The sequence below is a fragment of the Ambystoma mexicanum genome, chromosome 4q (genome assembly GCF_040938575.1).
Source record: "Ambystoma mexicanum isolate Mex_15411 chromosome 4q, UKY_AmexF1_1, whole genome shotgun sequence".
NCBI lineage: Eukaryota > Metazoa > Chordata > Amphibia > Caudata > Ambystomatidae > Ambystoma > Ambystoma mexicanum.
This window is the reverse complement of record NC_090928.1, coordinates 635,474,644-635,497,878: the sequence shown is the minus strand read 5'-3', so window position 1 is coordinate 635,497,878 and position 23,235 is coordinate 635,474,644. Positions and strand designations below refer to the sequence as shown.

General features: G+C 49.8%; 1 protein-coding gene across 3 annotated transcripts in view; it reads left to right on the top strand.

The window, feature by feature from the left end:
- Positions 1-23,235, top strand: part of LOC138467888 (UTP--glucose-1-phosphate uridylyltransferase) — a 764,123-nt gene that overhangs the window by 366,571 nt on the left and 374,317 nt on the right. The window lies entirely within an intron of this gene.

Sequence of the window (23,235 nt, the reverse complement as noted above, 5' to 3'; positions counted from 1 at the left end):
TTATGTATTGAGTCTGGGCTTCTGCTCCTAAGGATGCTTCCATCATCATGCCCAGGGTTTTTACTTTCTCAATTACTTTAATGTTGACGTCTTTGATCTTGAAGTTTGTGTAGTCGTGTGGCAATATGTTTCTGGCTTGGGTGGATCCGAAAACCATTGGCTCGGTTTTGCTGCTGTTCAAACACATCCAATTGGAATTCATCCAAAGTTCTATGATGTTATATATTCTGTTTAGATGGTCATTGTCAGTTTTATGGTCCCCGCTAAGTTCCAATACCAGCTGCGTATCATCTGCATAACTATGGTAATTCTATGGTATTCTTTGCCAACTGGTAAAGAATATATCTGCTTGATCTAAAATGTAGCGTAAGTATCTGATGTAGAGATTGAACAACAATGGGGACATGCTGGCTCCCTGGGGAACCCCGCAGAGGATCTCCCTTTCCATGGAGAGTTTGTCTCCCCGATGGACTCGAGATGTCCTGCCTTTTAAAAAAGACATTATCCATGTTTTTGCCTCTTGTGAGCAGTTGGCCTTTTTGCCCAGGGCTACTTCGAGTAGATTATGGTCCAGTAGATCAAAGGCGGCACTGAGGTCTAACAGGATGAGAAGTCCCGTTTTTCCCTTATCTAAGATGCTGAGCATCTTTGTTTGCAAGTCCAGCATAGCTGCTTCTGTGCTATGAGATAGTCTGAACCCAGATTGTTGTGGGTGGAGTGAGTCAGAGGCCTCGATGTGTGCCTGAAGTTGTGTGGTGGCTACTTTATCCATGATCTTAAGCAAGAAGTTACAGTTGGTTATTGGCCTAAGGTTGCTTGTGTCTCTAGGATCCAAGGCCTGGGGGACTAGTTGGTCCCTAAAGGAAGTGTTGACGATTTTAGCAAGTGTGGGGGCGAAGATGTCTGGGTTTTCTAAAATTATTTTGGCGGGTAGGATGTTCTCTGCGCATGAGGTAGGTTTCATGGAGGCGAGAGTTAATTTCATCTCTTCTGTGGTGCTATACGAGAAATGGAAGGGTTCTATGTTAACAAGTGATTCTTCCGCTGGCATTTTAATCGTGTTAGATTTATCTAGTTGTGCTTTTGTGATTTTAGCATGTGAATCTAAGGAGATACAAGCATCAGAAATACGATTACGGTGAGTAATGTATCCCATATAAGCTTCCCAGCCTTACGTATACCCTTCACAGGTGCCTCAGCGCTTTGAGCAGGACAGGATGCCCAGCATGTCAGAGGGCCATGCCCCTTCTTGTGATATGGCAGCCTGGGAGGATCTTTTTTTGAGCCCTTCCTTCTACTTATGCACTCTCCACAGATGTCGGGATTCCTCAAAGATCTGATTAAGGAGGTGGTACCCCAGGTGGTGCCTCCAAGCCCCCTCTCCCCATTTGGGCCCTCTGCCGGTCCCACCAGGGTGCCCGGTACTGCAGCCTGTGGTCGCTCTGGTCCTGGACCTTCCTCCTCCAACTCCTTCGACTCTGGTGGCTGCTCCCCATCCCCAACTCCTCTGCCTTTACCACAGATGCCTGTGGATCCTCACCCCCTTATCGGGGTGTAGGGTGCTGGGGTGACTCCTCCTACTCTGCAGGACCCGGACTCGCCTCCGCCTGAGAAAAACAGGTGGTTGGTGAGGGCGATGAAGATGCACCCGAAGCAGAGCCTTCTGCGTCGGTCAAAGCGTTTCATGACGGTCTTCAGGAGCTAGCAGAGCTCCTAGGGGTGCCCCATCAGGAACAGGACCCACAGGAGGAGCCAGGGCTTCTGGCCCTTTGTCCGTCTAGGCATTCCTCTGCAAAATGACATGTTCTTTGGCCAAGAAGGTCTGGGAGAAGCCACGGCCAAAGCTCAGATAAACAAGACGCTGGATGGCAGCTCTTGGCTTTTGGATGGGGAATCGATCCTCCTAGCATCACACCCTCAGCCACATTCTTCAGTCGTTGCAGCAACCTCTTTATATTCAAAGCCTTCCTCCTCTTCTCCGGCCGGTGCCGCCATAAAACATTTTGTTCAAGGAGGACAAGGCACTCAAGTCTTTTGGCAAGAAATGCTACCTCAACTCTGGTCTCAATCTGCGCCAGACCAACGCTGATGCCCTCCTGGCAGCGGCAAACCAGAAATTGGGGAATTTCTCCCATGCTTGCCTCCAGAAATCCAGGCCTCCTTCAAGGTGGGTCTAGCGGAGGTGCGCGCAGTAGCACAGAGTCCGATGGAGTCCACGGTCCCATATTGACACAGCCAGCAGGGGCCTGTGCTTGGGTGTCAAGATGAGGCAGACAACGTAGATGCATGCAACAAAATCTTCCAACATGCAGGATGGGATCCCTGACCTCCCGTTCGAGGGGTCGGATCTGTTTCACCTGTCTACGGACGACGAATGAACAAAAAGAAGGCGTCCTCCCAGACAGCTAAGTCCTAGTGATTTTAACCAAGCAGGGCCAAAATACTAAACCCTATGAACAGAGCCAGGGCAGGTCAGATTTCAAGCTGCACTCCTTTAGTGGCTTCAAGGGGTTTCGTGACCGGAGAACCCGCCAAGTCTTGTAGTGAGCACAGGAGGACGCAGCTAAGGACCTCGCAGGGCTTTTTCGCTACCCCCTCCTCTACGTCTGATTCTGCTAGCAAAAAGCTTTGATGTTCTGGTCCGGGACCATAGCTATCCTGCGGGGAGCAGATGGCTCTCTTTGCGAGCAACTGGAAGCGTTTTTTCAGAAATCCTTGTATTCTTTCAGTAGTCTCCACAGGGTTAGGTCTTCCTCTTCCCTTTCCGCCGCATTCTCTGCTGTTGCAGATGGGGTTACCTGCGCTTCTGCGGGAGAGCCTGCTCTAACTGGACATGCAGGCAGTGGAACTGGTGCCCCCTTCAGACAGGGACTCCGGGTATTATTCCAGGACTTTTGCAGTGCCCAAGAAAATCAGGCGGGCCGGAGTGTTGCCCTGGACCTTTCGTTCCTCAACCTGTCTTTACCCCTCAAACGCTTCAAGAAGATCATTCCTGTTCACATAGCAGAGTCGCTGTGTGCAGGAGGCTGGATGTGTTCCTTAGAACTCAAAGATGCGTACCTACACGTCCCAATCTTCCAACCGCACCAGAAATTCCTGTGGTTCACGATTGTATTGGAAGTGGTGCGACGGAGTGCTGCTGTTTAGCCTCAATTCGGCTCCTCGTGTACACGAAGCTTATGAATGTGGAAGCGGGCCTCCTTCGCTTGGAGGGCCACCACCTATTTCCTTATCTGGACTACTGGCTGGTGAGGGCCAGCTCTCCGAAGGGGTCCATTCACTCCTACTAGAGGATGTACTGCACCAATTGGGGTTTTCACTTACCCAGCAGAAGTCGCAGTTAAACCCCTCCAAGGATCTCGTGTTTCTCGGAGTAAGGTGGGACACTTCCGTTCAGAGGGTGTGCCCCACGGCAGACAGACTTCTGTCCCTCTAGAGGGCAATTCGTCACTTCCTGACCAACTCAATTACCTTGACGTGGTGGTTCCAGCACCTGCTTGGCTTCATGCATGCTCACGGTACGGCATCCCAGACTAAAGATGCAACGCCTTCAGCTCCACTTGGTGTCTTGTTGGGACCAGGAAATGGGGGCGCAGTCAGACAAGCTGCCCATCCCTCCGAGTCTCCTTTTGGATCTTCATTAATGGCTCCGTGACAGCAATGTGAGCCCACTTCTTTCAGCTGGATCCGACCCTGATGGTGACCCCGTATCCCCTGCATGGAAGCGGTCTCCATCTGTGGGTGGACATTGTCAGCGAGAATCTGGTTCTCGGTGGTTCATCTCCCCGGAGACAGCAATGCGGAGGCGGACCAGCTCAACCGCTCGAGTGAGAATTACACACCAACTCCAAGTTACCTCTTCAAGATGTGGATGTTCCCGGGTTTGGACTTATTTTTTATTTGCTCCGCCTGAGAAGTCCAGTGCCCCGTTTTTCTGTGGATGCGTTCCAGCTCTGCTGGCACGGCTGCAGGTGCACTACAGGTTTCACAGGTGCGCTATGGGTTCCCTCCTCTTCTGCTGCTCCAGGGGACCCTCTGCAAATTTCGGACCTCAGTGGGCTGCAGACTTAACCTGATCACCCCTCACTGGCTGTTGAGGGTGTGGTTCTTTGACCTCCTCCAACTCCAGACGCAGGGCCCAGTCCATCTTCCGATCCCGGACAGGGGGCTTCCTTACTCAGAAGCACGGGTGGTGGAACACCTGGACCAAGCAAAACTAGCTGTCTCGGCCTGGCTCCTGATCAGCTGACCTTTCAATCCCTGCTGTTTTCTAGAAAATCATACAAGAGGCCATCCACTTGCTCGCAATATAGGAGTATGTACACTAGGTTCTGTCACAGGGCTTGCAGCGAGGGCCTCAATTCCCCTCTCCTGCTCTCTGGACGAGGTGTTGTCTTTCTCTGCACACCTGGCCCGGTCGGGGGTCCAGGTGGATACTTGACGAACTTACTTGGTGGCCATCGCAGCACTGGATCAGATTTTCTCAGCAGCCAACCCGGTGGTTAAGGCCCACCTCAAGGGTTTGTCCAGACTTTTCCCTCCTGTGCATAGGCCGCATCCAATCTGGGACCTGAATGTGGTTCTCGTCACCTTAAAGCGTAAACCTCTCGAACCCAGGGCATCGGTCGACATTAGTGGGTCACTCTGAAAGAGGTTCTGCTGGTGGCTCTCACTTGGTGCATAGAATCAGCAAGCTGCAGGCGCTGTCCTCCTATGAACTATTTACAACATTCTACAACGACAAGGTGATCTTGCACACTCATCCAAACTTCTTGTCCAAGGTGGTCCCAGCTTTCCACTTAAACCAGGAAATGTGCTGGCCTGTGTTCTTCCCGAATCCACAGTCTGTGGCAGGAAGAGCGTTGCACTCCCTGGATCTTCGAAGAGTGCTCAAGTTCTAGCTCTCCTGAGCAAGACCCTTCCGGAAGTCTGAAGCTTTGTCGTCTCGTTTGAGGGCGTGGCACCCAGCTCCCAGGCATCCATCACCTGTTGGATGGCTCAGGCCATTTCAGAATCTTACGTGGCCATAGGTAAGATGTTGCCTGCAGTTATTCATGATCATGCAGTACTGCCAAGGCTAGCGCGGTCTCCTTTCAGAGGCACGCTTCTTGGGAAGTCATTAATAAGGTGGTTACATGGGCCACTCCATCTGCTTTCTGTAAGCATTATTCTCTGGATACCAACTCCAGGCAGGATGCAGAATTTGATCAGGCGGTTTGAGGAACCTTTTTGCTTCCACCTAAGTTTGAGGCACGTGTAATAGCTCCACCCAGTTGTCTTGTTTTGGTGGAATCACCCGCAAGGATGGAGGAAAAGGGACAGGACGTATGAGTAATTAAAGTTACTCCTCATAGTGACTAGAGTACTCCTAGTCCTTAGTCCCCTTTCCTCCATACATCCCACCCACTCTCCCCTGCTAGTATGCCAGGGGCTAAAATTGTCAGTACAGCCAGGTATTTAAGCATCCGTTATGTCAAAAAGGAACTATGGTGGGTGGGGCCTGGGGGGCGAGTGTAAGCCTGGTGCTGTGCACCTGCAGGCTATGTGAAAATGTAAAGGGGTAGCTAATTAATTGCTGTCAAAGGTTCCGGTACCGTCCCCATGTTGGTGGATGCCCAGAAGTATGGAGATAAGGGGACTGTAGGTACTCCAGTCGCTACGGTGAGTAACTCTAATTTCTCGATTTATCCCTAGTAATCAGTATACAAAACAATATCAAGTAAAAACATGTGCCTGCCTCATTACTTATACCCCCTCTCTGTTCCTCTAATCTCCCGTACCTTGCCCTCTTTCTCCCTGCTTCTCTCACTAGTGCTCTTTTCCCCCATTGGGATCTGACTTTTTATTGCAGGTCCGCTCACCTCATTCCAAACTTCATTCAAACATCCTAGTGCAAGGCAAATCGAAACAACTTGTTTTGCCAATTTCATTGCCTTGTCATCTCAGATTCTTTCTCCCACCCTTCTTCGTTGCAAAACACAGGAACCTCAGCATTACTAAAAGTCCGGACATAATTTTATTTTTGGGGCTCTGGCTCGCAAACTTTGAGTCCCCTAAACCTTTTGCTGGCTTCCTTGGTTTTTCATCTTTTCTCTTGTGGCCAGCAGGGTATCTACTGAAGTACACCTGCCACTGTACCATTTTTCTGATATGCTGCCATTTTAAGTACTCCACTTGGATCCCTTGGTCATTCTATAAACCCGGAAGTAGGTTGTGAAGTTAATGGACAACAAAACCAACCAAGGTTGAGCTCCACTAAATATGTTGCACTGCTAGACTCCCTATATTTCAAAAGAACTGTCAATAAAATGACTAATTGTGATAAAACAAGAATAGAAACACAAAATGAATGTCCAATGTATCTTGTATTCAAAGTGCTTTTCATCAGCCGGAAAGATTTGCCGACACTTGTTGCGACCTTCTGCGGTCTTTCTCAAGGCAAAACAATTCTGGATTGCATACACAAACCAATACAATCAGACCACCAATGAATTCAAAAAACATTTTTGTCATCAAAATATTTTTTAAAAAAACATACATTTGAATGGTGACATATACATGCATGTGGATTCCAATGGATGTATACATGGGATAACAAAAACCCATTCAAAAATAATGTCAAAATATGAATACATACATTACCAAGGTCACCAAACCATAATCGTCATACATGTTCCAGTACCATGTCATCATGAGATGGACAAGAAGATCATAGCAAAGAAAAGGAAAGCACATAGGCCAAATTAGCCTCATTGTTAAACAGGGTAAATCAATAAAAATTATACAACGGACCATTCAGCAGTACCTGACAATTACAAACCCAGCATGTTCTAACTCACCCACTTGTTACACCACAAACCTATATTGACAATGTGCCCAACTAGGCTAGGTCATGAAATGTGCTGTAGGGATGTAACAGTATTACGGTATACCGTTAAAGTATACCGTTAAAGATACCGTGAACCACTTAATTGAACAATAATAACCGTCACATTGTTTATACCGGTATACCGTTTATACCGTTAAGTGTGCTTTTCAATCTGATTTGGAAAGGCTGCAGTAAGCAAGTGCTGTGCAGTCTTGGTCTTGCAGTGTTGGATGTGCCGTCTGCCAAGTAGTTTCAGTTGGAGCAATTTTTAAATGCCATTCCATAAACCACACGTGCCTGACACAAAATCAATATGTTAGCAATAGGAAGAATAAATACAGTACCAAGAAGGAAAAGGGTTTATTTTGGGTTGGCGGATTTGAGGTTTATATATTTATAATGGCTAAAGTTTTCTAAACATGTGACAATGGGGGATTTACCTGGTTCCATCATTGAATTTACATATAATAAGTCACACTGCGAAATTTACTCATCTCTGTGGGTATTCCCTGCTGCCATACCAAGGTGTAACATGTCCGTGATTACTGAACACCAATTGGCCCGCAAGTAAACTAAAGGCTGTAACGTAAAGAGAGAGTGCGTGTTCGTGTGTATGCGCACAAGCGTATAATACCATCAGACTCCATTGATCTGTGGCATGCAGGTTATTAAAATGGCAACATGTTCATCTTCACCAGTAGCCAGTGGGGGGGGGGGGCTAAAAGCCTAAATGACCACTTAAGAAAAGCCATTCAGTTTGCTTTGCCAGTCACAGCAGGGCTCCCCCCGCCTCCTCTCCACACATGTGTTTGAGTTTGGTGGAAATAAGGGGTGGCATTTCAGTGGAAAGTATATTGAAAAGCCCAATTCTGGCCCTGGGTGCCTGGTTTTGTTTGTGATGATAAATATGACAATGTATGACCTTTTAGAAAATATTTTTTAAGATTAGTTAACTCCACCTGCTATACCGCGATAACCATGATATACCGTCATTTGGCAAGAAGGTTATTGTACCGTCATAAAACTAATACCGTGACACCCCTAATGTGCTGCCCATAAACTAAAGCCCCGAATTGCCGGTGGCCGTGCCAAGACAGAGTGCCTGCTCGCAAACCAAAAGTGATATTACTACTGGCGTGCCCTAATAACACTGAGTGACTCCTCGATCCACCACCACACCTCTTAAGTGCAGCCCAATATGCTCAAGCTGTCGCTTGGTCAAAATATATGTTGCCCAATTGAAGTCCTACTGATGCTGCTGTTATGCTGAAAATTGTATTTGAAATTAATGCAAAAGTCGTCTCCAACGAACCTGTGTAAACAGCATAAAAAATACAAGTTATATGTAAAAGTGAAAAATCCCTGAACCAAAATGTTTTGTGTGCCCCAGCACCTTGTAATCTACAGCCAATAGCACCCTGGTGTAATTTACCTGAAAGTGAAGGCTGTTCAGCCAAACAATCAAAATAAAAATGCGTCGAGTCACTGAAGAGCTCCAACGTGTATCATGAAGCAATGATCTGCATCTAAAAGGGTTGTGAAGTTAACTGGTTACAGCAAAACTAGAGGTGATGGCTGGAAGGTTTAGAATTAATCTTAACCTCTAACATTGCTCTGGGCAACCCTCCAGACCATCGTTCTTCGAACTTGCAGTTTGGCTTTTGGCAGCTGGTGTTTAGGTTTGGCTACACCAGGGCAGTAGCCACTTATCACATTAGTAGCCCAATGCACCGATCTGGTTGCCATTGGTGCTACTGATGTATTTTTCTACGCCCTTCTTCTAGCCATTTTGTTTTGGGACATCCCTTTGTCTATGTGGACTGTGTGCCATGCCAATGCATGTTTTGCCAACATAGACTCAACCTGAGCCCACACAAGTGCCATTTGTTGGAGTTGAAACTGGTTTAAACCCTTCTAGATTTCCCAATCCACATCCATTGTTGGTGGACTAGTGCCCTTGGCACTATTTAGGGCCAGGCCACCAAAAACTTTGTGTACTTCCATACAGTGCGATTGGAGGGCAGACTTGGGCAAGCTATTGACTGAATGCATTGTCAGTGTGAGACCCAGTGCAGTTCTCCAAGATTCTCTGTGAATGGATCGAAGACTGCTGCTAAAGATGGGTTACTGATGAAGCCTGTGGTGTGCTCATACAGGCTGGACCTTGGCTCTTTTGTTCTTGTGTATTGCTCCTTCTCTGCTGGTGGGATCCCATCCCAAGCTCTGTTAGCTTCCTGCTCGTGCTCTAGCTTGTTCCATGTTAAACCAGTCTGACTCTTTAATGTGTGGGTGGGCAAGGTCCTGGCTTTGGAAGTCTGGTGGCTTGCAGCTACCCTGCCTCAACTCTGTTTTGTAATGTCTTGGGTCACCTCTTGCCGCTTCCTCATGAGACTGTTTCTTGCTGGCTGCTCTGAAACCTTGGTTAGGTTCCTCTTGGCTCCTTTTGCCTTCTTTGTAAATCCTGGTGCTTTTGCCTTGGAGGTCGTCCTCCCTGGTATCTGTTTGTCTCTCCTTTGAGACATCAGGACCCACAGTGGATCATGTCTTAGAATCCTGTCAAGTCTGAAGTCCCAAATGTGACTAGCGCAAGCTAAATTTGGCACCGCAACTCCTTGTTCTCCTGCAGTTCCTGGGCCGCATCCGTCCCATACTGCACTGTGAGTACTGGGTTGCAGAGTCCTAATATATTCTTTAAATTCTACATCAAGGGTCATCTGGGACCACTAGTAGGGGTAGTTGGCGCCTTTATTGTATTTTTTAGTACACTGCCTAGCTCTTGTATATTTTCTAGTACTTATTTAAACTTCATGTTTCTTATGTGTAAGTGCATATTTTTCAGTATCTTTCTACTGTCTTCTCTTTTGTTATCTCTTGCGCCTGACTGTAGCTAGCTGCCTGCCCATCCCTACCTAAGAGTGAAGTCTGACTGCGCTGCTACATTACCAATTGTTAACGTTTTGGTCTGAATTGTTGGACATTTTATTTTTACTTTTTTGATGATGCTTTTCCCCCCTTTTCCAAATTCCGGTGAGCTTTCCATTCAAGTTAATTGGTGTAATTTGAGTGAGATTACCTTGTGTGAGTTAGGATTTCGTTGAGATGGGTTTTTTCTAAATGCTTTTTTAGAGTTGGATGAGGTGAAACGGGTGAATACCTCCCTTCGCCCTTCATCCAAAGTTTTGCTTCTCCTTTTACTCACTCTTCATTTCATTCTCACAATGTCAATTTACTCTTCATGCCCTCCCACTTCTTTTGTTCTCCTGTCTTCCTCAGTTTGCCTGTGCTCTGCTTCCCACTAGTCTCTTGCCTGCTCTCACTGTGCTCTGCTTTATCCATCATACTATATTTTTCTTCTCCCCTTTCACGTTGCTCTCCTCTTTTCTCCCTCAACTCATGTTGGTTTTGCTTTCCTATTTTTTCAGTCATTGTCTTTTCCCCTTTATACTTCTCTTATTGTTGTCACTTCTCTCTCCTTGTTTTTCGCCTATTCCTCCCTCTCCAAGTTTCTTTTTTCTTCCTCCCATCTCTTAACTCTCACAACCTGTCTCCCTTCTCTGCATCTAGCCTGCCTCCTGAATGTGTCTCTGGTTCTGTTCTTCCTTTTTATCTGGCCATTCTGTCCATCCTCTCTTAATCCTGTTGTCTGCCTAGCCTAACATTCTGTTACTCTTCTCTAATTTAGGTCATCTCTTCTCCCCATTTTGTCCCCTACTGAGTGCATTTCCTCCCCTTTGCCTTCCATTCTGGCTCTCTATTCTCTTATTCAGTTCCCTTTTCTCATGACTGCCTCACATTCTCTCCCTCTTTTCCATTCATCCTGTCTCTCTTCTTCTTAGCTTCTCACCTAATTGTGTCAGCCTTCCTTCCATTGACTCTGTTCTCGCTTTCATTTTGTCTGTTCTGCCTCCCACCTTTTCTCTCTCCTTTTTCTTCCTCACTTCTCTTCACAAAGAGACAGGTTGCTTGCTAGCACACTAGCACAAACATGCAGCATCTGTAGACTTCCCCTGTCCTGTGTGCATTCCCACATTAACAGTGATTCATGAGGCAGCGGGGGTCCCTTCAGTGATCTCCATGCACCCCACAATCATTAATGAGGAAATGAACTAGAGGCATGCTCCACATTGCGGTGCATTTCAGCCGTGAAATCATGGTACGACGTCCTTTCATCGTGGGATGTTTTTTCACTGGGTTTTTTTACAGCGATTTTTATTTATTTATTCTCGAAAAAAGCCCATCTAATTTTTTTGAAAATGAGGGGGGGGAGGGTTCGGGGGGAACCCCCCCCAAAAATAATAAAGAAAAATCAGATGGTTTCTTTTCATTAAAAAAATCGTGGTAAAAAACCCAGCGAAAAAACATCCCGCGATGAAATGACATGGAACCGAAATCACTATACTGACTGCCAATTAAATACCGCATTGATTTCAAGATTCTTTGTAGGTCCCATAGAGCTTCTCACAGCTCTGTGCCTTATTCTGTTTGAAAGACTTCCCACCCACTAGCCGACCAGAGGCCTAAGACCCACTTCCTAAAGCGTACTGCTTTTCCAACAGTTCAAACACAATTATTTTGGTGGTAGATCTGTGCGTGTGTAACATTCCTCTCTTTTGGAACTCCCAAACTTTCCATCTCCAGTTTGAGCCACATCTTATGAACTTCCAGAAATCTGTGAAGATCACCTGTTCTGAATCATGCATGTGAGGATCTCCCCTTACTCTTACGTCCCGTCCCCTTTCCTCCATACTGCAAAGGGAGTCCCTTCCAAGGGACGGGAGATGGAACCTTTTTCACCAGAAAAAACCTTCTTCGCCTTTAAATTTAGAGGGGTGCGGCCCTGAGAACATGCGCTGCCCTGACTCCACCCTCCAGCGCCACGCCTCAGTCCCCTTTTCTGCGTCGACGGGAACAGGCCGAATTCACCAGCGCTCCTGTGTTTGGCTTCGGCCATGTAATTCCACGCGCGGATACTTCTTTGTCTTTTTTGTCTTTATCATTCAGGTACTCGGTCCTCAGGCGTCACGCTCCTCTCCGGTGCATGTCGACTTCCACAGGGTTCAGCAGTTGTTCATCCTGCAACAGGCTCTTCCCAACTTCAGACCCCCATGCCCTCTGCCTACGTTGCCTTGTCCCAGACCACGGTTGGCAAGCTTGTACAGCGTGCGACGCACTCATCGAAATCGCTGAAGAACAGACTAGCCAGGGGGAGGGAGCCCTTCCAGAGGTCTCTTCCAGAGGACCCCAAGAACTTTGTGAAGCCAGGCACAAGGTAGGACTGCTATTTTCCATCGCACCCCACAAGGGAGACTCCTTCCCAAGGACTGGCCCACGCGGGAGGGACCTCTCAGGTCCTTGTACCAGCACGTGCACCGAGGCTGCGACAGCTACCGGCCTTGGGGCCGAGGGATCCTTGGATCCTCCTGGTGACAGTGTTGAGGGACCGGAAGGTTCTTGTACCCGATTGAGGGGCTCCACCCTTGTACCGGCAGTATGGCAGAGGGGCTACGCCATAGTACCGGCAATATGTCTGAGGGGGTGCCAGAATGCAGCTCTACCGACCCCCGGGTCGAGGGTGTCACACCTACCGGGTCTAGGCCCAAGGAGCAGGGTAGGCCTCGTGATCCACACGGAAGAGTTTTGGAGGAGGCTGGGCCCAGCGAGCCGAGCACCATGTCGCAGGCACGTGGGAGGCAGCTCAACAAGATGACCGCTGTGCCAGACAGAAGCACCCGTCAGACGCCATTAAAGGAGTTCGGTGAAAAACGAGTGTCAAGGTGGGACTGGCCTCAACCAGGTAGGTGGCCTGCAGCCTATCCTTATGCGTAGGGCAGTTTCCCACTGCGTCCATACGGGCAGGTTATGCAGCGGCTCCATCAGCCTCCCGCTACCCTGTCAGTACCATTTCTCTGGCCAATGAAGAGGGGTTCTTCGAGAGGTTCCTCAGGCTCATGTAGTCACCTCGGATGGGGGTTATCCTCAAAGACGCCATCTGGGAGGTGCTCCCTATGATGCTACCGGCACAGCAAGCTCCTCTGCCGGCACTCCTGGCCCCAGCGTCGCTGCTGCCTCCGGCTCCCCAGCCGATTCCTCAGGCGGTTCCATACCCCAGCCTCCGGCTCCAGCTACTCCTCCACCTCCACAGGATCCTCCTGATCCACATGATACGGATGAGGAGGAGGATCCTGACACGCAATCCTCAGTCGGGGCCTTCCACAAACTTCTTGCAGGGTTGGCAGAGTACCCGGGCCTACCCCAGCCCGAGGTTCAGCAGCCGGCAGAAGAGGTTCTGGCTGAAGTCCTCAAGCAACGCCCCTCTGCCCTAACAGGGATTCCACTGCAGACCGATGTAGTCTCCCTGGCCAGGAAGGGTTGGCTCAAGCCCCACTCAGTCCAGCCGGTCAATCGACACCTGGATGCCAAGTACAGGCAGATGGAGGGGGATACACTCTTGCTATCGGCCCATCCTCAGCCACACTCCTCGGTGATCGCTGCGGCATCACTATACTCCAAGCCTCAGTTGTCATCAACCTCCAAAGCAGCGACGCTACTAGGCAAGGAGGAGAAGATCTTGGAGGCCTACAGGAAGAAGCTGTATTCCAATGCGTCCTTACATCTTCGTCAGGCCAACGCCAATGCCATGCTGGCGGCCGCTAACCAAAGGTTATGGCAGGAAATTGCAGACTTCCTTCCGGAACTCCCTACGCAGAGCCATTCACGTTTTAAGGCGGGACTGGCTGAGGCCAAGCTAGTGGCGCAGGACCTCATGGAATCCACTGTGGCCCATATTGACTCCTCTGGCTGTGCCATCTATATCGCCACGGACATGAGCAGGACAGACTGGCTCCGGCCAACGAAATTCAACCTGGACGTCCAGGAATGCATATTAAATCTGCTGTTCGAGGGGGGGGGCCTCTTCCACTCCACCACGGACGAAGAGCTGGACAAGAAGAAAAACAGCTCACAAACTGCCAAGTCTTAAGCCATCTTGACAAAGACCATGCCCAAGTTGTACACTGAGTCACAGCAGTGCTCCGACAGGGGGGCATACGTATGGAGGGTTCAGTGGCTTCCAGGAACGGAGATCCAGACGCCTGACCGCTCGCCATCTCAGAACCGGCACAAGCAACAAAAAGGGGGGGTGGTAAGGGCTTTTCCCAGTCCCCCACCGCGACAGCCTCCGAGGGAAAGAAGGCATGACACGCCCCTCCGGGTGCACGTGTCTCCGGTGGGGGGCAGGCTTGCTCTCCATTAACACTTCTGGCGTCAGAATTTCGCTGACCCCTAGATCCTCACCGTAGTATCCACGTGGTACCGCCTACCCAGCCTCTCCTCCCTCCTGGTGGTACTAGCATCTCGTGGGTCTCTTGGCCGCGGTCCTATTGGCCGTCCCTCACATGAGACTGAGGATGAGGAGGATCCAGCTGCACTTTGCGGCTTCATGGAACCAGGAGCGGGGCTCTCAATCCGAGATGATCAACGTTCCTCCATCTCTCCACCCGGACCTAAAATGGTGGTCCAGGGACTGCAACCTACAGACGGGCAAGCCCTTTCGGCCACCTCCCCCCAAGCCACAATCACCAGTCTCCTCGCTCAAGGGCTGGGGAGGCACCCTGGACGCTCTCTCTGTCCATGGCACCTGGACTCGACAGAAGCAGGAATACCACATCAATAGGTTAGAGCTGAACGCCATCTGGCTAGCGCTCAGAGCATATCTCCCACTTCTCGGGTGTCGTGACTTGCCACGTAGTGAAGAGTATTGAGCCTCTGTCCACAAATCACCCACAGGGAGAGAAAGATAAACACTCCCTGTGCGAGCTTTGAGGCCACAGGTGGTTGATGGTTCACTGAATCAAATGGCGCCGAGGACCCCAGAGGCTGTTGGGAGGAAATCAGGGTTAGTACAGGCAAAGACAGTGCTTTAGTGAAATGCAAATCAATGATACTCTCTTACCTAAGTTCCGTGGAAGGGAGCCTGAGGGTTTGGTGCAGGGGAGCGCCGATGATTCCAACAGTCAAGTACCTGGAGGCAGGTACGGGCTGACCACCTGTAACCCTTAGGTTAAACGTAATGATTTCCAAGAAAGCGGAAGGAAGGTCGTAAACCATCTCAAGATCAAAATCCAGGTTGTAGAAAGCGAGCAGATAGGGAAATCCAAAGCAGTCCGTTATGCGTAAGCCAAAGGTCCAAAGTACCAGTATCTATGCAAAGTTCCAGCAAACGTATCCAAGGAGCAAGAGTTTAACCAATCCGTTAAGTGGAAGCCTGAAGTCGAAATCCGATGTGACCAAAATAACCAGAGTCGAGAACGCCGAACAGTGTTGTGAAAACAGCTGTGAAGCGGCGAGTGAATCGAAGCTCCCGGCTTTTATGCGAGCCGCCTCCCAATCACGTGAGCGAGGCTCCGTGCACGTGATCGGGAAGTTGATGTGAAACCCGGAAGCAATCGCGATCGGCTGTTCCAGCCCGATCGCAATCTCCAGGGCAGTTGCCATTGGAGACGAGGAAACAAACAACGCCGTCCTCTGCGTCTGACTTGAAACCATCGGTGATGGCGACTCCCCTGCACCCTAGGTGATGGGACAACTGGAGGGTTTGACTGAGAACCGGGGAGCTACCAGTACTTTGTGTTGGAGTGTTATGCAAGGTGTTGTATGGGCGTGTAACTGACCTATTGTGCATAACAGAGCCCCCCCTCAATGGCCCACGACCACGTGGGCAGGAGGGATGATCGAAATGAAAACGGGAGACCAGCTTCGGGGCATGGACATCAACCGCAGGGACCCAACATCGCTCTTCCGGACCAAAACCCGCCCAGTCCACCAGATACCAGATACTGGAGACAACCACGAACCATACGAGAACCCAGTATACCCGACACTTCATATTCCACAGAGCTACCCACAGAAATGGGACTAGGCGTAGACCTGAGACGGGTAGGGGCAGGACAAGGCTTTAACAAGGATGTATGGAATACAGGATGAAGGCGCCAGGAGGCGGGAACTGCGAGGCGATAAGCCACAGGGTTGATTACAGCAGATATCCTGTAAGGACCCACAAAACGGGGTAGCAATTTGCGACAACCAGGCAGCCGGAGGTGGCGAGAGGAAAGCCAAACCCTGACCCCCACTACATAGGAAGGTGCCACAGCCCTCCGCCGGTCAGCCGCAAACTTCGCAGAGACTTGGGATTCACGAAGGTGAGCGAGAGTCTGGGCATGAACGGCCGATAGGTCACATGCACAGGTAACAGCGGCAGGATTGGCAGAATGTGTAAGATCTGGAACAGGCAAGGTGCGGGGGTGTTGGCCATACAAAACAAAAAAGGGAGAAAAGCCAGTAGAAGTATGCAGAGCATTGTTATGAGAATTCAGCGAGATGCAGTACACTCAGCCAGGATTGTTGGTGCTGTAGAATAAGGCAACGTAAATACTGCTCCATGACCTGGTTCACCCTCTCCGTCTGGCCATCCGCCTCCGGGTGGTATGCGGAGGAAAAACGGGAATCAATGCCCAAGAGGCCTGTGAGCGCCCGCCAGAACCGAGAAGTGAACTGGGGACCCCTGTCCGAGATTATAACAGTGGGTAACCCGAAAAGGCAGAAGACCGATCTAAAGAAAAGGTCGGCCAAAGCCGGGGCTGATGGAATGCCAGAACAGGGAACGAAACGGGCCATCTTGGAGAAGGAATCGACCACCACCCAAATGGTGTCGAAGCCCTTGGTTCGAGGTAGGTCTGTCACAAAATCCATTGACACTGTGTGCCAGGGCCTAGGAGGTATAGGGAATGGGAGTAAGAGCCCCACCGGACGTCCTCGACGATGCTTGCATTGGGCACATACAGCGCACGTGTTGACATATCCTTCAACATCGTGTTTCATGGAGGGCCACCAACACCACCGTCTGAGGAGGTCCAGCGTACGCTTCTGTACGGGATGACCATTAATGGCACTGTCGTGGGACCATTCCAGTGCAAGATTGCGAGTGTCGGCTGTTGGTAACCATAACTTGTTTTGTATGAATGGCAACCCGTCATGAAACACCGGATCCCACTCGGAGGCCTGTTCGGGGTGTAATGAAACCCATGTGCGAATGGACTCTAGAAGTGGCAAAGGAGGGGTACAGAGGCAAATGACGTGCTGATCTAGTAGTTTTTCAGGGAAAACAGGCAAGGACACTCCACCAGGGGAACGAGACAATGCGTCTGCTTTCCCGTAGGATAGACCTGACCGATGTTTGATCTGGAAGTCAAAGGCGGCAAAGAATAAATGCCATCGCACCTGCCGACTATTGATGCACTTGAGTGAGGCCAAGTCTTGGATGTTACGGTGGTCTGTGAATACTGTGACTGTATGTTTTGCCCCCAACAGATGATGCCGCCAGACCTGAAAGGCATCCTTAATGGCCAACAATTCTTTCTCCGTGACCGTATAGTGCGTTTCTGTAGGAGTAAACTTTCGAGAATGAAACGCCACTGGGTGTAGCTGACCTGAACAAGGACAATGTTGGGATAACACCGCACCAAGAGCAAAGGAGGATGCATCCGCCTCTACAATGAATGGGAGTTCTGGGTCGGGATGCTTCAGTACAGGAGCAGTAGTAAACGCGGCTTTTAGCGCATCAAAAGCTGTTTGGTGTTCTTCCAACCAGATAAAAGGCAACTTGGGGCTGGTTAAAGTAGTAAGAGGTGTTACAAGAGATGAAAAATCCTGGATAAAGCGCCTATAAAAATTTGAAAACCCAAGGAATGATTGTAATGCCTTAATATTACAGGGCTTTGGCCAATCCAAGACTGCACGAACCTTGGATTGGTTCATTGCTAAACCCCCAGGGGTAATGTGGAATCCCAAGAATTCCACACTCTCAGTATGGAACTGACATTTTTCTGGCTTAGCGTAGAGTGAAAAACGGCGTAACCGAGACAATACCTCGCGGACGTGTAGTACATGTTGTTTCAGGTCCTGTGAGAATATCAGTATATCATTGAGATATACTGCTACACAGATGTCCAACAAGTCGTGAAAAATCTCATTCATGAAACGTTGAAACGTAGCGGGGGCGTTACAAAGCCCGAAGGGCATGACCACGTATTCAAACAGTCCGTAGCGAGTACAAAAGGCCGTTTTCCACTCGTCTCCGGGGCGAATTCTGATTAAATTATAGGCTCCGCGGAGATCGAGCTTCGTGAAGATATTGGCATGACTCAACCTGTCCAACAATGGTGTAATCAGGGGAATTGGATACCGGTTTTTTATGGTGATATTATTCAAGCGGCGGTAGTCCACACAAGGACGTAAGTCGCCCTCTTTTTTGGGGACAAAAAATATAGGGCTAGCTGCCGGAGACGTGGAAGGGCGTATATGGCCGACCTTAAGAGCCGCTTGAATGTACTCTTTTAATGCCTGTTCCTCTGAGGGGGACAGGGAGTAAATACGTCCCAAAGGGATGCTGGAGTCAGGGATGAGGTCAATAGGGCAATCGTAAGAACGATGTGGTGGTAGCACCTCCGAAGAACCCTTATCAAAGACCTCCTGAAAGTCCTTATATTCCATAGGGATACCTGTTGCAGCTGCCCCTACCATGTGAGGTTCCAAGAACGTGCAAGCGTCCTCGTGTAGTGTAAGTTGTGCAATGGCCCCCAAGGCACGTGAGGGTGATTCAGTGTCGTCAGGTGCAGTGAGGCAAAAATTCTGACAGATTTCGGATTCAAAATGAACCTGCCCAGACTTCCAGTCAATCAGAGGGTTGTGTTGATGCAACCATGGGAGACACAGTATAATCCCAAATTGGGGCATCGTTATCAGATCAAAGGATAATACTTCCTGATGTGTTTTCTGTATAGTCAGGGTGATCGGGGCTGTTTGTTGTCGAATTGGGCCAGAAATCAGTGCTGTGCCATCCACCGCCTGTACTGGTTCCGGATGCTGTTTGGTAATTAGGGGCAGATTCAATGACCCGGCCAGGTTTATATCAACATAATTGCCAGTGGCACCAGAATCGATATAGATCGAAACTGCATGAACGATGTCGGGTGTGGGTTTTAACGTAGCCTTTACCATCACCGGCCTGATCCTGCCAAAGGTGGGGATCTTGTCCGAGGGAATTGAAGGATTGCCCGATCCGGCCCCCGGATCTAGGGTCGAGCATTCCGAAAAACCGGATTCTTTAACTTGGGGCGTCTGGGACAGGACTTTACAAAATGCCCACTCAAGCCACAGTAGAAGCAGGCGTGGTCAGTTCTTCTGCGGTCCCTTTCTAGTTGTGTGATCGGGCTACGAATACCGCCTATTTGCATGGGTTCACCACCTGTATCAGAGGAAGGGGAGGCCAAACTAGTAGTAGGGAAACCTGTTTCGAGCTTGCGTTCGGAACGCCTCGCATCGATCTGTAAGGCGAGGTCCACTAAGTCAGTATGAGATGTGGGCAAAGAAGGAATGACGGCCATAGCATCTTTCATGGTGTTACTGAGCCCTCTGTAGAACACAACTGCTTTTTTGGTTTCGGGCCAAGATGTTTCAGCAGCCAGTTGGTTAAATCGGGCAATGTATTCTATGAGTGACCCCTTTCCTTGAGTCAGATCTAACAGCTCAAGATCCCGGGATTGGGCTTTATGACGCGTGTCGAATACGTGAGACAATTCTGTGATTAATAACTCAAAATCGTATAAGACAGGATTGTTGCTCTCCAGTAGGGGATTGGCCCATGCTGCAGCAGTGCCGGCCAGATGGGACAAGGTGAAAGCCGCCTTTGTGGTGGAATCGGGAAAAGCCTGAGGTCTACAAAGAAAATGGAGTTTGCATTGATTTATAAAAGTGTGAAACTTTCTAGGGTCTCCGTGGAATCTTTCTGGGGCGGCCAGGGGAAAGGGCGTAGGCATGAGTACAGGAACTTGTGGCGCTACAGGGGGAACAATAGGTCGGACAACTGGGGGTTGAGCGGCGGCTTCCCCGAACTCTACATCAGCGGGTAACGGGTGTTGTATACTTTGGATCATGTCTAATCTCTGATGTATAGCCGCATTGGCTGCTGTCATGTCTGCCCTCAGTACTGTGAGTGCCTGCACCAATGCAGCCACGGGGTCTTCGGCTACGGGCTCCATACTCGACACAGCGCAAGGCTTCACAGTCTGTCGTGACTTGCCACGTAGTGAAGAGTATTGAGCCTCTGTCCACAAATCACCCACAGGGAGAGAAAGATAAACACTCCCTGTGCGAGCTTTGAGGCCACAGGTGGTTGATGGTTCACTGAATCAGATGGCGCCGAGGACCCCAGAGGCTGTTGGGAGGAAATCAGGGTTAGTACAGGCAAAGACAGTGCTTTAGTGAAATGCAAATCAATGATACTCTCTTACCTAAGTTCCGTGGAAGGGAGCCTGAGGATTTGGTGCAGGGGAGCGCCGATGATTCCAACAGTCAAGTACCTGGAGGCAGGTACGGGCTGTCCACCTGTAACCCTTAGGTTAAACGTAATGATTTCCAAGAAAGCGGAAGGAAGGTCGTAAACAATCTCAAGATCAAAATCCAGGTTGTAGAAAGCGAGCAGATAGGGAAATCCAAAGCAGTCCGTTATGCGTAAGCCAAAGGTCCAAAGTACCAGTATCTATGCAAAGTTCCAGCAAACGTATCCAAGGAGCAAGAGTTTAACCAATCCGTTAAGTGGAAGCCTGAAGTCGAAATCCGATGTGACCAAAATAACAAGAGTCGAGAACGCCGAACAGTGTTGTGAAAACAGCTGTGAAGCGGCGAGTGAATCGAAGCTCCCGGCTTTTATGCGAGCCGCCTCCCAATCACGTGAGCGAGGCTCCGTGCACGTGATCGGGAAGTTGATGTGAAACCCGGAAGCAATCGCGATCGGCTGTTCCAGCCCGATCGCAATCTCCATGGCAGTTGCCATTGGAGACGAGGAAACAAACAACGCCGTCCTCTGCGTCTGACTTGAAACCATCAGTGATGGCGACTCCCCTGCACCCTAGGTGATGGGACAACTGGAGGGTTTGACTGAGAACCGGGGAGCTTGACAGTACTGTGTGTTGGAGTGTTATGCAAGGTGTTGTATGGGCGTGTAACTGACCTATTGTGCATAACATCGGGGGCAAGGTTTTCCTCATCCAGACACATCTTGACCAGCATGTACTACGTCAACAAGCAGGGAGGCACCAGATCCCCTCCTCTGTGCAGACTGGCAATCAGCATGTGGGAATGGGCCCCGGAAAACGGCATCTACCTCACGGCAGTCCACCTCCTGGGGGAAGCCAACCTGGAGGCAGACAGGCTCAGCAGGTTGGGAGCTGACAATTACAAGTGGCAGCTAAACGGCCTTGTTCAGATTTTCAACAAGTGGGGTCATCCCCGGGTGGATCTCTTTCCCACCTGGCACAACAAGAAGTGCCCACAGTTCACCTCCTGGCAGGGACAGGGCTCCGGCTTCCTGGGCGACGCATTTCGGCTTCAGTGGAACAGCATGACGGCTTACGCCTACCCGCCCACGCCACTGATTCAAAGAGGGATTTGCAAGATCAATGAGGTGCTCAGCCTATCGGAGATGCCTCCGATTCACCTCCCGACGGGCCCAGCACATCTTCTGACGCATCAGGGGGGCAGGGTCATCCACCCCGCACCTCAGAAACTAGCCCTCACAGCGTGGTACCTGAGCAGGTAACGCTGGGGCACCTCAGCCTCACCCATGCTGATCTGGAAATCATACAGGGCGCAAGGAGCAAGGCTACCAGGGCCCAGTATGAAAGTAAATGGACCAGGTTCTGCCACTGGGCAGACTACAAGGAAATCGATCCCCTGGCATGTACTTTGGACGGCGTGCTCTCCTTCTCGGCGCACCTCGCCCACTCGGGTGTGCAGGTGGACACCTGCCGTAGATACCTCACAGCCATCAGGGCTTACAGGAACTCGGAGGAGAAGATCTCCAATCCTATCGTCAAACATTTGATGGGGCTCTCAAGGCTCTACCCGTCCATCAAGAGGCCGCACCCCGTGTGGGACCTTAATATAGTCTTGGGTGCACTCGCGCACAAACCGTTTGAGCAAAGGCATCCGCGGACATCAGGCTGGTCACCATCAAAATGGCCTTACTAGTCTGCCTCACCTCGTAGAGTCAGCGACATCCAGGCGCTGGTCACCTCGGAACCATATACTAACTTTCACAGGGACAAAGTAGTCCTGCGGACACACCCAGCATTTCTGCCCAAGGCGCCGTATGCTTTCCACTTGAACGAGGAAATAATCCTTCCTACATTCTTTGCCGATCCTAAGGACGAAGCACAGAGAGTGCTGCACTGCCTGGATGTCAGGCATGCCCTCAAATTCTACTTGGATAGGACCAAGGGCTTCCGAAGATCGGACACCCTGTTTGTCACTTTCAAAAGCTCAAGACCAGGCTATTAGGCCTCCAAAATGTCCATATCGCGCTGGATGGTGTCGGCCATCAAAGAAACATAAAAGGGCCTGCACAAGCCGCTCCCGGCTAGCATGCATGCCAACGCAGTCGGGCCAAGGCAACGGCCATTGCATTCCAGAGCCATGTTCCTTGGTATGTCATAAGCAGGGCAGCCACTTGGGCCACTCCCTCAGCTTTCTGCAAGCATTACTGTTTGGATGCCGGCTCTAGATCTGATGCAGCTTTCAGACAGGCGGTTCTCAGGAACCTATTTGCTTAAGGAGGGTCTCCTGTCCACCCTGGGGCTACATTCAGTTATCGCCCATGCAGTATGGAGGAAAGGGGACGGGACATTAGAGTAATTAGAAGTTACTCACCATAGTGACTAATGTAGTCTTATTCCTTACTCCCCTTTCCTCCATGCGTCCCACCATCCTCCCCCTAATAATACTGGTGGCATTAGGCAATGTTAAATCTATTGTTGACGCGTCAATTGGGACTGAGGTGTGGCGCCGGCGGACGGAGTCAGGGCAGCGAAAGCTCCCAGGGCCGCATCCCAGCGCGCCTCTAAATTTAAAGGGGAAGAAGGTTTTTTTTGTTGGTGAAAAAGGTTCTGTCTACCGTCCCTTGGAAGTGACGCCTAAGAGTACGTTAGTCACTACGGTGAGTAACTTATAATTTTTGACAGTTCCTGTTTTCTCTCTCATGTGCTCTTGCACCCTGGACCAGCAAATATTTATCAACCAGATTTATTAGTCTCATATTTTGGCTGCTAGTTTCTAAGACCATATAGGTCCCTCTATCGAGCCGTTATAGTACCATGAAAACAGCTTCTTAGTTTATAAGAAAACGGCTTCCCTGCTGCCACAGTGATTACATGAATAAACCGAAAACCTGAGATACAAAAAGTTTGGTTTTGCCTAAATCAGACTTGAGAAGAAGGCCTAACGTGACTAGCGATGAAACTAAAACCCAAAAGGGA